The 14,812-nt window shown below is 33.9% G+C and overlaps 1 protein-coding gene across 1 annotated transcript in view; it reads right to left on the bottom strand.

The window, feature by feature from the left end:
- The window catches only part of ppfia2 (PTPRF interacting protein alpha 2), a 244,030-nt gene that overhangs the window by 25,704 nt on the left and 203,514 nt on the right, over positions 1 to 14,812 (bottom strand). The window lies entirely within an intron of this gene.

Here is a 14,812-nt window from a genome sequence, read left to right on the forward strand (position 1 = left end):
CTAATGTAGACTACTTTTATTGAACTAACAGGCATTACTTTTATTGGCCTAACAGACAGTACTTGTATTGCCCTAATGTAGACAGTACTTTCATTGACCTAACAGACAGTACTTTTATTGGCCTAACAGACGTTACTTTTATTGACCTAATGTAGAATACTTGTATTGACTTAACAGACAATACTTTTATTGACCTAATGTACACTACTTTTATTGACCTAACAGGCAGTACTTTTATTGACCTAACAGCCAGTACTTTTATTGGCCTAACAGCCAGTACTTTTATTGGCCTAACAGCCAGTACTTTTACTGGCCTAACAGCCAGTACTTTTATTGGCCTAATGTAGACAGTACTTTTATTGACCTAACAGACAGTACTTTTATTGACCTAACAGACCTAATAGACAGTAATTTAATTGACCTAACAGACAGTACTTTTATTGACCTAATGTAGACAGTACTTTTATTGACCTAATGTAGACAGCACTTTTATTGACCTAACAGACAGTACTTTTATTGACCTAACAGACCTAACAGACAGTACTTTTATTGACCTAAGAGACAGTACTTTTATTGACCTAATGTAGACAGCACTTTTATTGACCTAACAGACAGTACTTTTATTGATCTAATGTAGACAGCACTTTTATTGACCTAACAGACAGTACTTTTATTGGCCTAACAGACAGTACTTTTATTGCCCTAACAGGCAGGACTTTTATTGACCTAACAGACAGTACTTTTATTGACCTAACAGGCATTACTTTTATTGGCCTAACAGACAGTACTTGTATTGCCCTAATGTAGACAGTACTTTTATTGACCTAACAGACAGTACTTTTATTGGCCTAACAGACGTTACTTTTATTGACCTAATGTAGAATACTTGTATTGACTTAACAGACAATACTTTTATTGACCTAATGTAGACTACTTTTATTGACCTAACAGGCAGTACTTTTATTGACCTAACAGCCAGTACTTTTATTGGCCTAACAGCCAGTACTTTTATTGGCCTAACAGCCAGTACTTTTATTGGCCTAACAGCCAGTACTTTTAAATGGCCTAATGTAGACAGTACTTTTATTGACCTAACAGACAGTACTTTTATTGACCTAACGTAGACAGTACTTTTATTGACCTAACAGACAGTACTTTTATTGACCTAACAGACAGTACTTTTATTGACCTAATGTAGAATACTTTTATTGACTTAACAGACAATACTTTTATTGACCTAACATACAGTACTTTTATTGACCTAACATACAGTACTTTTATTGACCTAACAGACAGTACTTTTATTGACCTAACATACAGTACTTTTATTGACCTAATGTAGACAGTACTTTTATTGACCTAACAGACAGTACTTTTATTGACCTAACATACAGTACTTTTATTGACCTAATGTAGATAGCACTTTTATTGACCTAATGTAGACAGCACTTTTATTGACCTAACAGACAGTACTTTTATTGACCTAACAGACAGTACTTTTATTGACCTAACAGACAGTAATTTAATTGACCTAACAGACAGTACTTTTATTGACCTAATGTAGACAGTACTTTTATTGACCTAACAGACAGTACTTTTATTGACCTAATGTAGACAGCACTTTTATTGACCTAACAGACAGTACTTTTATTGGCCTAACAGACAGTACATTTATTGGCCTAACAGACAGTACTTTTATTGGCCTAACAGGCAGTACTTTTATTGACCTAACAGACAGTACTTTTATTGACCTAATGTAGACTACTTTTATTGAACTAACAGGCATTACTTTTATTGGCCTAACAGACAGTACTTGTATTGCCCTAATGTAGACAGTACTTTCATTGACCTAACAGACAGTACTTTTATTGGCCTAACAGACGTTACTTTTATTGACCTAATGTAGAATACTTGTATTGACTTAACAGACAATACTTTTATTGACCTAATGTACACTACTTTTATTGACCTAACAGGCAGTACTTTTATTGACCTAACAGCCAGTACTTTTATTGGCCTAACAGCCAGTACTTTTATTGGCCTAACAGCCAGTACTTTTATTGGCCTAACAGCCAGTACTTTTATTGGCCTAATGTAGACAGTACTTTTATTGACCTAACAGACGGTACTTTTATTGACCTAACAGACAGTACTTGTATTGACCTAACAGACCTAATAGACAGTAATTTAATTGACCTAACAGACAGTACTTTTATTGACCTAATGTAGACAGTACTTTTATTGACCTAATGTAGACAGCACTTTAATTGACCTAACAGACAGTACTTTTATTGACCTAACAGACCTAACAGACAGTACTTTTATTGACCTAAGAGACAGTACTTTTATTGACCTAATGTAGACAGCACTTTTATTGACCTAACAGACAGTACTTTTATTGACCTAATGTAGACAGCACTTTTATTGACCTAACAGACAGTACTTTTATTGGCCTAACAGACAGTACTTTTATTGCCCTAACAGGCAGGACTTTTATTGACCTAATGTAGACTACTTTTATTGACCTAACAGGCATTACTTTTATTGGCCTAACAGACAGTACTTGTATTGCCCTAATGTAGACAGTACTTTTATTGACCTAACAGACAGTACTTTTATTGGCCTAACAGACGTTACTTTTATTGACCTAATGTAGAATACTTGTATTGACTTAACAGACAATACTTTTATTGACCTAATGTAGACTACTTTTATTGACCTAACAGGCAGTACTTTTATTGACCTAACAGCCAGTACTTTTATTGGCCTAACAGCCAGTACTTTTATTGGCCTAACAGCCAGTACTTTTATTGGCCTAACAGCCAGTACTTTTAAATGGCCTAATGTAGACAGTACTTTTATTGACCTAACAGACAGTACTTTTATTGACCTAACGTAGACAGTACTTTTATTGACCTAACAGACAGTACTTTTATTGACCTAACAGACAGTACTTTTATTGACCTAATGTAGAATACTTTTATTGACTTAACAGACAATACTTTTATTGACCTAACAGACAATACTTTTATTGACCTAACAGACAGTACTTTTATTGGCCTAACAGACAGTACTTTTATTGACCTAATGTAGACAGTACTTTCATTGACCCAACAGACAGTACTTTTATTGGCCTAACAGACAGTACTTTTATTGACCTAATGTAGAATACTTTTATTGACTTAACAGACAATACTTTTATTGACCTAATGTAGAATACTTTAATTGACCTAACAGACAGTACTTTTATTGACCTAATGTAGAATACTTTTATTGACCTAACAGATAATACTTTTATTGACCTAACATACAGTACTTTTATTGACCTAACATACAGTACTTTTATTGGCCTAAGAGACAGTACTTTTATTGACCTAATGTAGACAGTACTTTTATTGACCTAATGTAGACAGTACTTTTATTGACCTAACAGACGTTACTTTTACTGACCTAATGTAGAGAGCACTTGTATTGACCTAACAGACAGTACTTTTATTGACCTAATGTAGAATACTTTTATTGACCTAACAGACAATACTTTTATTGACCTAACAGGCAGTACTTTTATTGACCTAACATACAGTACTTTTAATGACCTAACATACAGTACTTTTAATCACCTAACAGACAGTACTTTTATTGACCTAACAGCCAGTACTTTTATTGGCCTAACAGCCAGTACTTTTATTGGCCTAACAGCCAGTACTTTTATTGGCCTAATGTAGACAGTACTTTTATTGACCTAACAGACAGTACTTTTATTGACCTAACAGACCTAATAGACAGTAATTTAATTGACCTAACAGACAGTACTTTTATTGACCTAATGTAGACAGTACTTTTATTAACCTAACAGACAGTACTTTTATTGACCTAATGTAGACAGCACTTTTATTGACCTAACAGACAGTACTTTTATTGACCTAACAGACCTAACAGACAGTACTTTTATTGACCTAAGAGACAGTACTTTTATTGACCTAATGTAGACAGCACTTTTATTTACCTAACAGACAGTACTTTTATTGACCTAATGTAGACAGCACTTTTATTGACCTAACAGACAGTACTTTTATTGGCCTAACAGACAGTACTTTTATTGGACTAACAGACAGTACTTTTATTGCCCGAACAGGCAGTACTTTTATTGACCTAATGTAGACTACTTTTATTGACCTAACAGGCATTACTTTTATTGACTTAACAGACAGTACTTTTATTGGCCTAACAGACAGTACTTGTATTGCCCTAATGTAGACAGTACTTTCATTGACCTAACAGACAGTACTTTTATTGGCCTAACAGACGTTACTTTTATTGACCTAATGTAGAATACTTGTATTGACTTAACAGACAATACTTTTATTGACCTAATGTAGACTACTTTTATTGACCTAACAGGCAGTACTTTTATTGACCTAACAGCCAGTACTTTTATTGGCCTAACAGCCAGTACTTTTATTGGCCTAACAGCCAGTACTTTTATTGGCCTAACAGCCAGTACTTTTATTGGCCTAATGTAGACAGTACTTCTATTGACCTAACAGACAGTACTTTTATTAACCTAACGTAGACAGTACTTTTATTGACCTAACAGACAGTACTTTTATTGACCTAACAGACAGTACTTTTATTGACCTAACAGACAGTACTTTTATTGGCCTAACAGACAGTACTTTTATTGACCTAATGTAGACAGTACTTTCATTGACCTAGCAGACAGTACTTTTATTGGCCTAACAGACAGTACTTTTATTGACCTAATGTAGAATACTTTTATTGATTTAACAGACAATACTTTTATTGACCTAACACACAATACTTTTATTGACCTAACAGACAGTACTTTTATTGGCCTAACAGACAGTACTTTTATTGACCTAATGTAGACAGTACTGTCATTGACCTAACAGACAGTACTTTTATTGGCCTAACAGACAGTACTTTTATTGACCTAATGTAGAATACTTTAATTGACCTAACAGACAGTACTTTTATTGACCTAATGTAGAATACTTTAATTGACCTAACAGACAGTACTTTTATTGACCTAACAGACAGTACTTTTATTGACCTAATGTAGAATACTTTTATTGACCTAACATACAGTACTTTTATTGACCTAACAGACAGTACTTTTATTGACCTAACATACAGTACTTTTTTTGACCTAACAGACAGTACTTTTATTGACCTAATGTAGACAGTACTTTTATTGACCTAATGTAGACAGTACTTTTACTGACCTAATGTAGACAGTACTTTTATTGATCTAATGTAGAGAGCACTTGTATTGACCTAACAGACAGTACTTTTATTGACCTAATGTAGAATACTTTTATTGACCTAACAGACAATACTTTTATTGACCTAACAGGCAGTACTTTTATTGACCTAACATACAGTACTTTTAATGACCTAACATACAGTACTTTTAATCACCTAACAGACAGTACTTTTATTGACCTAACAGGCAGTACTTTTATTGACCTAACATACAGTACTTTTAATGACCTAATATATACAGTACTTTTAATGACCTAACAGACAGTACTTTTATTGACCTAACAGACGTTACTTTTATTGACCTTATGTAGACTACTTTTATTGACCTAACAGGCATTACTTTTATTGACCAAATGTAGACAGTACTTTTACTGACCTAATGTAGACAGTACCTTTATTGACCTAACAGACAGTACTTTTATTGACCTAACAGACAGTAATTGTATTGACCTAATGTAGACAGTACTTTTACTGACCTAATATAGACAGTACCTTTATTGACCTAACAGACAATACTTTTATTGACCTAACAGACAGTACTTTTATTGACCTAACAGACAGTGCTTTTATTGACCTAACAGACAGTACTTTTATTGACCTAATGTAGACTACTTTTATTGACCTAACAGACAATACTTTTATTGACCTAACAGACAGTAGTTTTATTGACCTAACAGACAGTACTTTTATTGACCTAATGTAGACAGTACTTTTATTGACCTAACAGACAGTACTTTTATCGACCTAACAGACAGTACTTTTATTGACCTTATGTAGACTACTTTTATTGACCTAACAGACAGTACTTTTATTGACCTAATGTAGACAGTACTTTTATTGACCTAACAGACAGTACTTTTATTGACCTAACAGACAGTACTTTTATTGACCTAACAGACAATACTTTTATTGACCATATGTAGACTACTTTTATTGACCTAACAGACAGTACTTTTATTGACCTAACAAACGTTACTTTTATTGACCTAATGTAGACAGTACTTTTATTGACCTAACAGACAGTACTTTTATTGACCTAACAAACGTTACTTTTATTGACCTTATGTAGACTACTTTTATTGACCTAACAGACAGTATTTTTTTTGACCTAATGTAGACAGTACTTTTATTGACCTAAAAGACAGTACTTTTATTGACCTAATGTAGACAGCACTTTTATTGACCTAACAGACAGTACTTTTATTGACCTAACAAACGTTACTTTTATTGACCTTATGTAGACTACTTTTATTGACCTAACAGGCATTACTTTTATTGACCTAACAGACAGTACTTTTATTGGCCTAACAGACGTTACTTTTATTGACCTAATGTAGAATACTTGTATTGACTTAACAGGCAGTACTTTTATTGACCTAACAGCCAGTACTTTTATTGGCCTAACAGCCAGTACTTTTATTGGCCTAACAGCCAGTACTTTTATTGACCTAACAGACAGTACTTTTATTGACCTAACAGACAGTACTTTTATTGACCTAACAGACAGTACTTTTATTGGCCTAACAGACAGTACTTTTATTGACCTAACAGACAGTACTTTTATTGGCCTAACAGACAGTACTTTTATTGACCTAATGTAGACAGTACTTTCATTGACCTAGCAGACAGTACTTTTATTGGCCTAACAGACAGTACTTTTATTGACCTAATGTAGAATACTTTTATTGACCTAACAGACAGTACTTTTATTGACCTAATGTAGAATACTTTTATTGACCTAACAGATAATACTTTTATTGACCTAACATACAGTACTTTTATTGACCTAACAGACAGTACTTTTATTGACCTAACAGACAGTACTTTTATTGACCTAATGTAGAATACTTTTATTGACCTAACAGATAATACTTTTATTGACCTAACATACAGTACTTTTATTGGCCTAACAGACAGTACTTTTATTGACCTAATGTAGAATACTTTTATTGACCTAACAGATAATACTTTTATTGACCTAACATACAGTACTTTTATTGGCCTAACAGACAGTACTTTTATTGACCTAATGTAGACAGTACTTTTATTGACCTAATGTAGACAGTACTTTTATTGACTTAACAGACAGTACTTTTATTGACCTAATATAGAGAGCACTTGTATTGACCTAACAGACAGTACTTTTATTGACCTAATGTAGAATACTTTTATTGACCTAACAGACAATACTTTTATTGACCTAACAGGCAGTACTTTTATTGACCTAACATACAGTACTTTTAATGACCTAACAGACAGTACTTTTATTGACCTAACAGACAGTGCTTTTATTGACCTAACAGACAGTACTTTTATTGACCTAATGTAGACTACTTTTATTGACCTAACAGACAATACTTTTATTGACCTAACAGACAGTAGTTTTATTGACCTAACAGACAGTACTTTTATTGACCTAATGTAGACAGTACTTTTATTGACCTAACAGACAGTACTTTTATCGACCTAACAGACAGTACTTTTATTGACCTTATGTAGACTACTTTTATTGACCTAACAGACAGTACTTTTATTGACCTAATGTAGACAGTACTTTTATTGACCTAACAGACAGTACTTTTATTGACCTAACAGACAGTACTTTTATTGACCTAACAGACAATACTTTTATTGACCTTATGTAGACTACTTTTATTGACCTAACAGACAGTACTTTTATTGACCTAACAAACGTTACTTTTATTGACCTAATGTAGACAGTACTTTTATTGACCTAACAGACAGTACTTTTATTGACCTAACAAACGTTACTTTTATTGACCTTATGTAGACTACTTTTATTGACATAACAGACAGTACTTTTATTGACCTAACAGACAGTACTTTTATTGACCTAATGTAGACAGTACTATTATTGACCTAACAGACAGTACTTTTATTGACCTAATGTAGAATACTTTTATTGACCTAACAGACAGTACTTTTATTGACCTAATGTAGACAGCACTTTTATTGACCTAACAGACAGTACTTTTATTGACCTAACAAACGTTACTTTTATTGACCTTATGTAGACTACTTTTATTGACCTAACAGGCATTACTTTTATTGACCTAACAGACAGTACTTTTATTGGCCTAACAGACGTTACTTTTATTGACCTAATGTAGAATACTTGTATTGACTTAACAGGCAGTACTTTTATTGACCTAACAGCCAGTACTTTTATTGGCCTAACAGCCAGTACTTTTATTGGCCTAACAGCCAGTACTTTTATTGACCTAACAGACAGTACTTTTATTGACCTAACAGACAGTACTTTTATTGACCTAACAGACAGTACTTTTATTGGCCTAACAGACAGTACTTTTATTGACCTAACAGACAGTACTTTTATTGGCCTAACAGACAGTACTTTTATTGACCTAATGTAGACAGTACTTTCATTGACCTAGCAGACAGTACTTTTATTGGCCTAACAGACAGTACTTTTATTGACCTAATGTAGAATACTTTTATTGACCTAACAGACAGTACTTTTATTGACCTAATGTAGAATACTTTTATTGACCTAACAGATAATACTTTTATTGACCTAACATACAGTACTTTTATTGACCTAACAGACAGTACTTTTATTGACCTAACAGACAGTACTTTTATTGACCTAATGTAGAATACTTTTATTGACCTAACAGATAATACTTTTATTGACCTAACATACAGTACTTTTATTGGCCTAACAGACAGTACTTTTATTGACCTAATGTAGAATACTTTTATTGACCTAACAGATAATACTTTTATTGACCTAACATACAGTACTTTTATTGGCCTAACAGACAGTACTTTTATTGACCTAATGTAGACAGTACTTTTATTGACCTAATGTAGACAGTACTTTTATTGACCTAACAGACGTTACTTTTACTGACCTAATGTAGACATTACTTTTATTGACCTAACAGACAGTACTTTTATTGACCTAATATAGAGAGCACTTGTATTGACCTAACAGACAGTACTTTTATTGACCTAATGTAGAATACTTTTATTGACCTAACAGACAATACTTTTATTGACCTAACAGGCAGTACTTTTATTGACGTAACATACAGTACTTTTAATGACCTAACAGACAGTACTTTTATTGACCTAACAGACAGTACTTTTATTGACCTAACAGACAGTACTTTTATTGACCTAACAGACAGTACTTTTATTGACCTAACAGACAGTACTTTTATTGACCTAATGTAGAATACTTTTATTGACCTAACAGATAATACTTTTATTGACCTAACATACAGTACTTTTATTGGCCTAACAGACAGTACTTTTATTGACCTAATGTAGAATACTTTTATTGACCTAACAGATAATACTTTTATTGACCTAACATACAGTACTTTTATTGGCCTAACAGACAGTACTTTTATTGACCTAATGTAGACAGTACTTTTATTGACCTAATGTAGACAGTACTTTTATTGACCTAACAGACGTTACTTTTACTGACCTAATGTAGACATTACTTTTATTGACCTAACAGACAGTACTTTTATTGACCTAATATAGAGAGCACTTGTATTGACCTAACAGACAGTACTTTTATTGACCTAATGTAGAATACTTTTATTGACCTAACAGACAATACTTTTATTGACCTAACAGGCAGTACTTTTATTGACGTAACATACAGTACTTTTAATGACCTAACAGACAGTACTTTTATTGACCTAACAGACGTTACTTTTATTGACCTTATGTAGACTACTTTTATTGACCTAACAGGCATTACTTTTACTGACCTAATGTAGACAGTACCTTTATTGACCTAACAGACAGTACTTTTATTGACCTAACAGACAGTAATTGTATTGACCTAATGTAGACAGTACTTTTACTGACCTAATGTAGACAGTACCTTTATTGACCTAACAGACAATACTTTTATTGACCTAACAGACAGTACTTTTATTGACCTAACAGACAATACTTTTATTGACCTAACAGACAGTGCTTTTATTGACCTAACAGACAGTACTTTTATTGACCTAATGTAGACTACTTTTATTGACCTAACAGACAATACTTTTATTGACCTAACAGACAGTACTTTTATTGACCTAACAGACAGTACTTTTATTGACCTAATGTAGAATACTTTTATTGACCTAACAGACAGTATTTTTATTGACCTAATGTAGACAGTATTTTTATTGACCTAACAGACAATACTTTTATTGACCTAACAGACAGTACTTTTATTGACCTAACAGACAGTACTTTTATTGACCTAACAGACAGTACTTATATTGACCTAATGTAGACAGTACTTTTATTGACCTAACAGACAGTACTTTTATTGACCTAATGTAGACAGTACTTTTATTGACCTAACAAACGTTACTTTTATTGACCTTATGTAGACTACTTTTATTGACCTTATGTAGACTACTTTTATTGACCTAACAGACAGTACTTTCATTGACCTAACAGACAGTACTTTTATTGACCTAATGTAGAATACTTTTATTGACCTAACAGACAGTATTTTTATTGACCTAATGTAGACAGTACTTTTATTGACCTAATGTAGACAGTACTTTTATTGACCTAATGTAGACAGTACTTTTATTGACCTAAAAGACAGTACTTTTATTGACCTAATGTAGACAGCACTTTTATTGACCTAACAGACAGTACTTTTATTGACCTAACAGACAGTACTTTTATTCACCTAACAAACGTTACTTTTATTGACCTAATGTAGAATACTTTTATTGACCTAACAGACAGTACTTTTATTGGCCTAACAGACAGTACTTTTATTGACCTAATGTAGACAGTACTTTCATTGACCTAGCAGACAGTACTTTTATTGGCCTAACAGACAGTACTTTTATTGACCTAATGTAGAATACTTTTATTGACCTAACAGACAGTACTTTTATTGGCCTAACAGACAGTACTTTTATTGACCTAATGTAGAATACTTTTATTGACCTAACAGACAGTACTTTTATTGGCCTAACAGACAGTACTTTTATTGACCTAATGTAGACAGTACTTTCATTGACCTAGCAGACAGTACTTTTATTGGCCTAACAGACAATACTTTTATTGACCTAATGTAGAATACTTTAATTGACCTAACAGACAGTACTTTTATTGACCTAATGTAGAATACTTTAATTGACCTAACAGACAGTACTTTTATTGACCTAACAGACAGTACTTTTATTGACCTAATGTAGAATACTTTTATTGACCTAACAGATAATACTTTTATTGACCTAACATACAGTACTTTTATTGACCTAACAGACAGTACTTTTATTGACCTAACATACAGTACTTTTTTTGACCTAACATACAGTACTTTTATTGACCTAACAGACAGTACTTTTATTGACCTAATGTAGAATACTTTTATTGACCTAACAGATAATACTTTTATTGACCTAACATACAGTACTTTTATTGACCTAACAGACAGTACTTTTATTGACCTAACATACAGTACTTTTTTTGACCTAACATACAGTACTTTTATTGGCCTAACAGACAGTACTTTTATTGACCTAATGTAGACAGTACTTTTATTGACCTAATGTAGACAGTACTTTTATTGACCTAATGTAGACATTACTTTTATTGACCTAACAGACAGTACTTTTATTGACCTAATGTAGAATACTTTTATTGACCTAACAGACAATACTTTTATTGACCTAACAGACGTTACTTTTATTGACCTTATGTAGACTACTTTTATTGACCTAACAGGCATTACTTTTATTGACCAAATGTAGACAGTACTTTTACTGACCTAATGTAGACAGTACCTTTATTGACCTAACAGACAGTACTTTTATTGACCTAACAGACAGTAATTGTATTGACCTAATGTAGACAGTACTTTTACTGACCTAATGTAGAATACTTTAATTGACCTAACAGACAGTACTTTTATTGACCTAACAGACAGTACTTTTATTGACCTAATGTAGAATACTTTTATTGACCTAACAGATAATACTTTTATTGACCTAACATACAGTACTTTTATTGACCTAACAGACAGTACTTTTATTGACCTAACATACAGTACTTTTTTTGACCTAACATACAGTACTTTTATTGACCTAACAGACAGTACTTTTATTGACCTAATGTAGAATACTTTTATTGACCTAACAGATAATACTTTTATTGACCTAACATACAGTACTTTTATTGACCTAACAGACAGTACTTTTATTGACCTAACATACAGTACTTTTTTTGACCTAACATACAGTACTTTTATTGGCCTAACAGACAGTACTTTTATTGACCTAATGTAGACAGTACTTTTATTGACCTAATGTAGACAGTACTTTTATTGACCTAATGTAGACATTACTTTTATTGACCTAACAGACAGTACTTTTATTGACCTAATGTAGAATACTTTTATTGACCTAACAGACAATACTTTTATTGACCTAACAGACGTTACTTTTATTGACCTTATGTAGACTACTTTTATTGACCTAACAGGCATTACTTTTATTGACCAAATGTAGACAGTACTTTTACTGACCTAATGTAGACAGTACCTTTATTGACCTAACAGACAGTACTTTTATTGACCTAACAGACAGTAATTGTATTGACCTAATGTAGACAGTACTTTTACTGACCTAATGTAGACAGTACCTTTATTGACCTAACAGACAATACTTTTATTGACCTAACAGACAGTACTTTTATTGACCTAACAGACAATACTTTTATTGACCTAACAGACAGTGCTTTTATTGACCTAACAGACAGTAATTGTATTGACCTAATGTAGACAGTACTTTTACTGACCTAATGTAGACAGTACCTTTATTGACCTAACAGACAATACTTTTATTGACCTGACAGACAGTACTTTTATTGACCTAACAGACAGTACTTTTATTGACCTAATGTAGAATACTTTTATTGACCTAACAGATAATACTTTTATTGACCTAACATACAGTACTTTTATTGACCTAACAGACAGTACTTTTATTGACCTAATGTAGAATACTTTTATTGACCTAACAGACAGTATTTTTATTGACCTAACAGACAGTACTTTTATTGACCTAATGTAGACAGCACTTTTATTGACCTAACAGACAGTACTTTTATTGACCTAACAGACAGTACTTTTATTGACCTAACAAACGTTACTTTTATTGACCTTATGTAGACTACTTTTATTGACCTAACAGGCATTACTTTTATTGACCTAACAGACAGTACTTTTATTGACCTAACAGACAGTACTTTTATTGACCTAATGTAGAATACTTTTATTGACCTAACAGACAGTATTTTTATTGACCTAATGTAGACAGTACTTTTATTGACCTAATGTAGACAGTACTTTTACTGACCTAACAGACAGTACTTTTACTGACCTAACAGACAGTATTTCTATTGCTCAATAGGACAATAGTGGCAAGTATAAAAAAAGTCCTTAAAACATAGTAAACAAACATAGCACAGTCTATCACATCCTGGTATCTACAACACACACAAACCAAGCCAAGCTCTACAATGAAGGAGTAATGAACCCCAGCCAGATAGATTATGCAACTCAATCCATCAAGGAAAGGACCCCATCTAAATAAAGTTGAAAGAAAGCCAATACATGCTTTTACAAGTGGCTGTGCTTCTATTGGCCCTGTCCTGCACCACAATACAGACAGAGCCCGATACGGCTATGGTAGCCTTCGTCAAGATTGGGATACACTCGTACATGCACATGTAACAGTATAACTTTAGACTGTCCCCTCGCCCATACCCGGGTGCGAACCAGGGACCCAGGGACCCCACAACAACAGTCACCCTCGAAGCATCGTTACCCATCGCTCCACAAAAGCCTCGGCCCTTGCAGAGCAAGGGGAACTACTACTTCAAGGTCTCAGAGCAAGTGACGTCACCGATTGAAACACTATTTAGCGTGCACCACCGCTAAGCTAGCGTTTCACATCCGTTACACACAACACACACACACATACACAACCCCCACACCCCGTTCTGACCCCAGCAGCGTACCAGTGTCATGATACCCATGCGCTCCATGTCTGCGGTGCTGCGGTGGTCCAACTTGGGGGTGGAGTGTCCGCTGGGCGGGGAGGAAGATGCCAGGGAGGAGGCGGTGGCCGAGGCGGTGGTGCGCACTATTTAGCGCGCACCACCGCTAACTAGCTAGCGTTTCACATCCGTTACACTCACCCCCCTTTTGACCTCCTCCTTTTCCGCAGCAACCAGTGATCCGGGTCAACAGCATCAATGTAACAGTATAACTTTAGACCGTCCCCTCGCCCATACCCGGGCGCGAACCAGGGACCCTCTGCACACATCAACAACTGACACCCACGAAGCATCATTACCCATCGCTCCACAAAAGCCGCGGCCGTTGCAGAGCAAGGGGAACTACTACTTCAAGGTCTCAGAGCAAGTGACGTCACCGATTGAAACACTATTTAGCGTGCACCACCGCTAAGCTAGCGTTTCACATCCGTTACACACA

The sequence above is a fragment of the Oncorhynchus mykiss genome, chromosome 15 (assembly GCF_013265735.2).
Source record: "Oncorhynchus mykiss isolate Arlee chromosome 15, USDA_OmykA_1.1, whole genome shotgun sequence".
Lineage (NCBI taxonomy): Eukaryota > Metazoa > Chordata > Actinopteri > Salmoniformes > Salmonidae > Oncorhynchus > Oncorhynchus mykiss.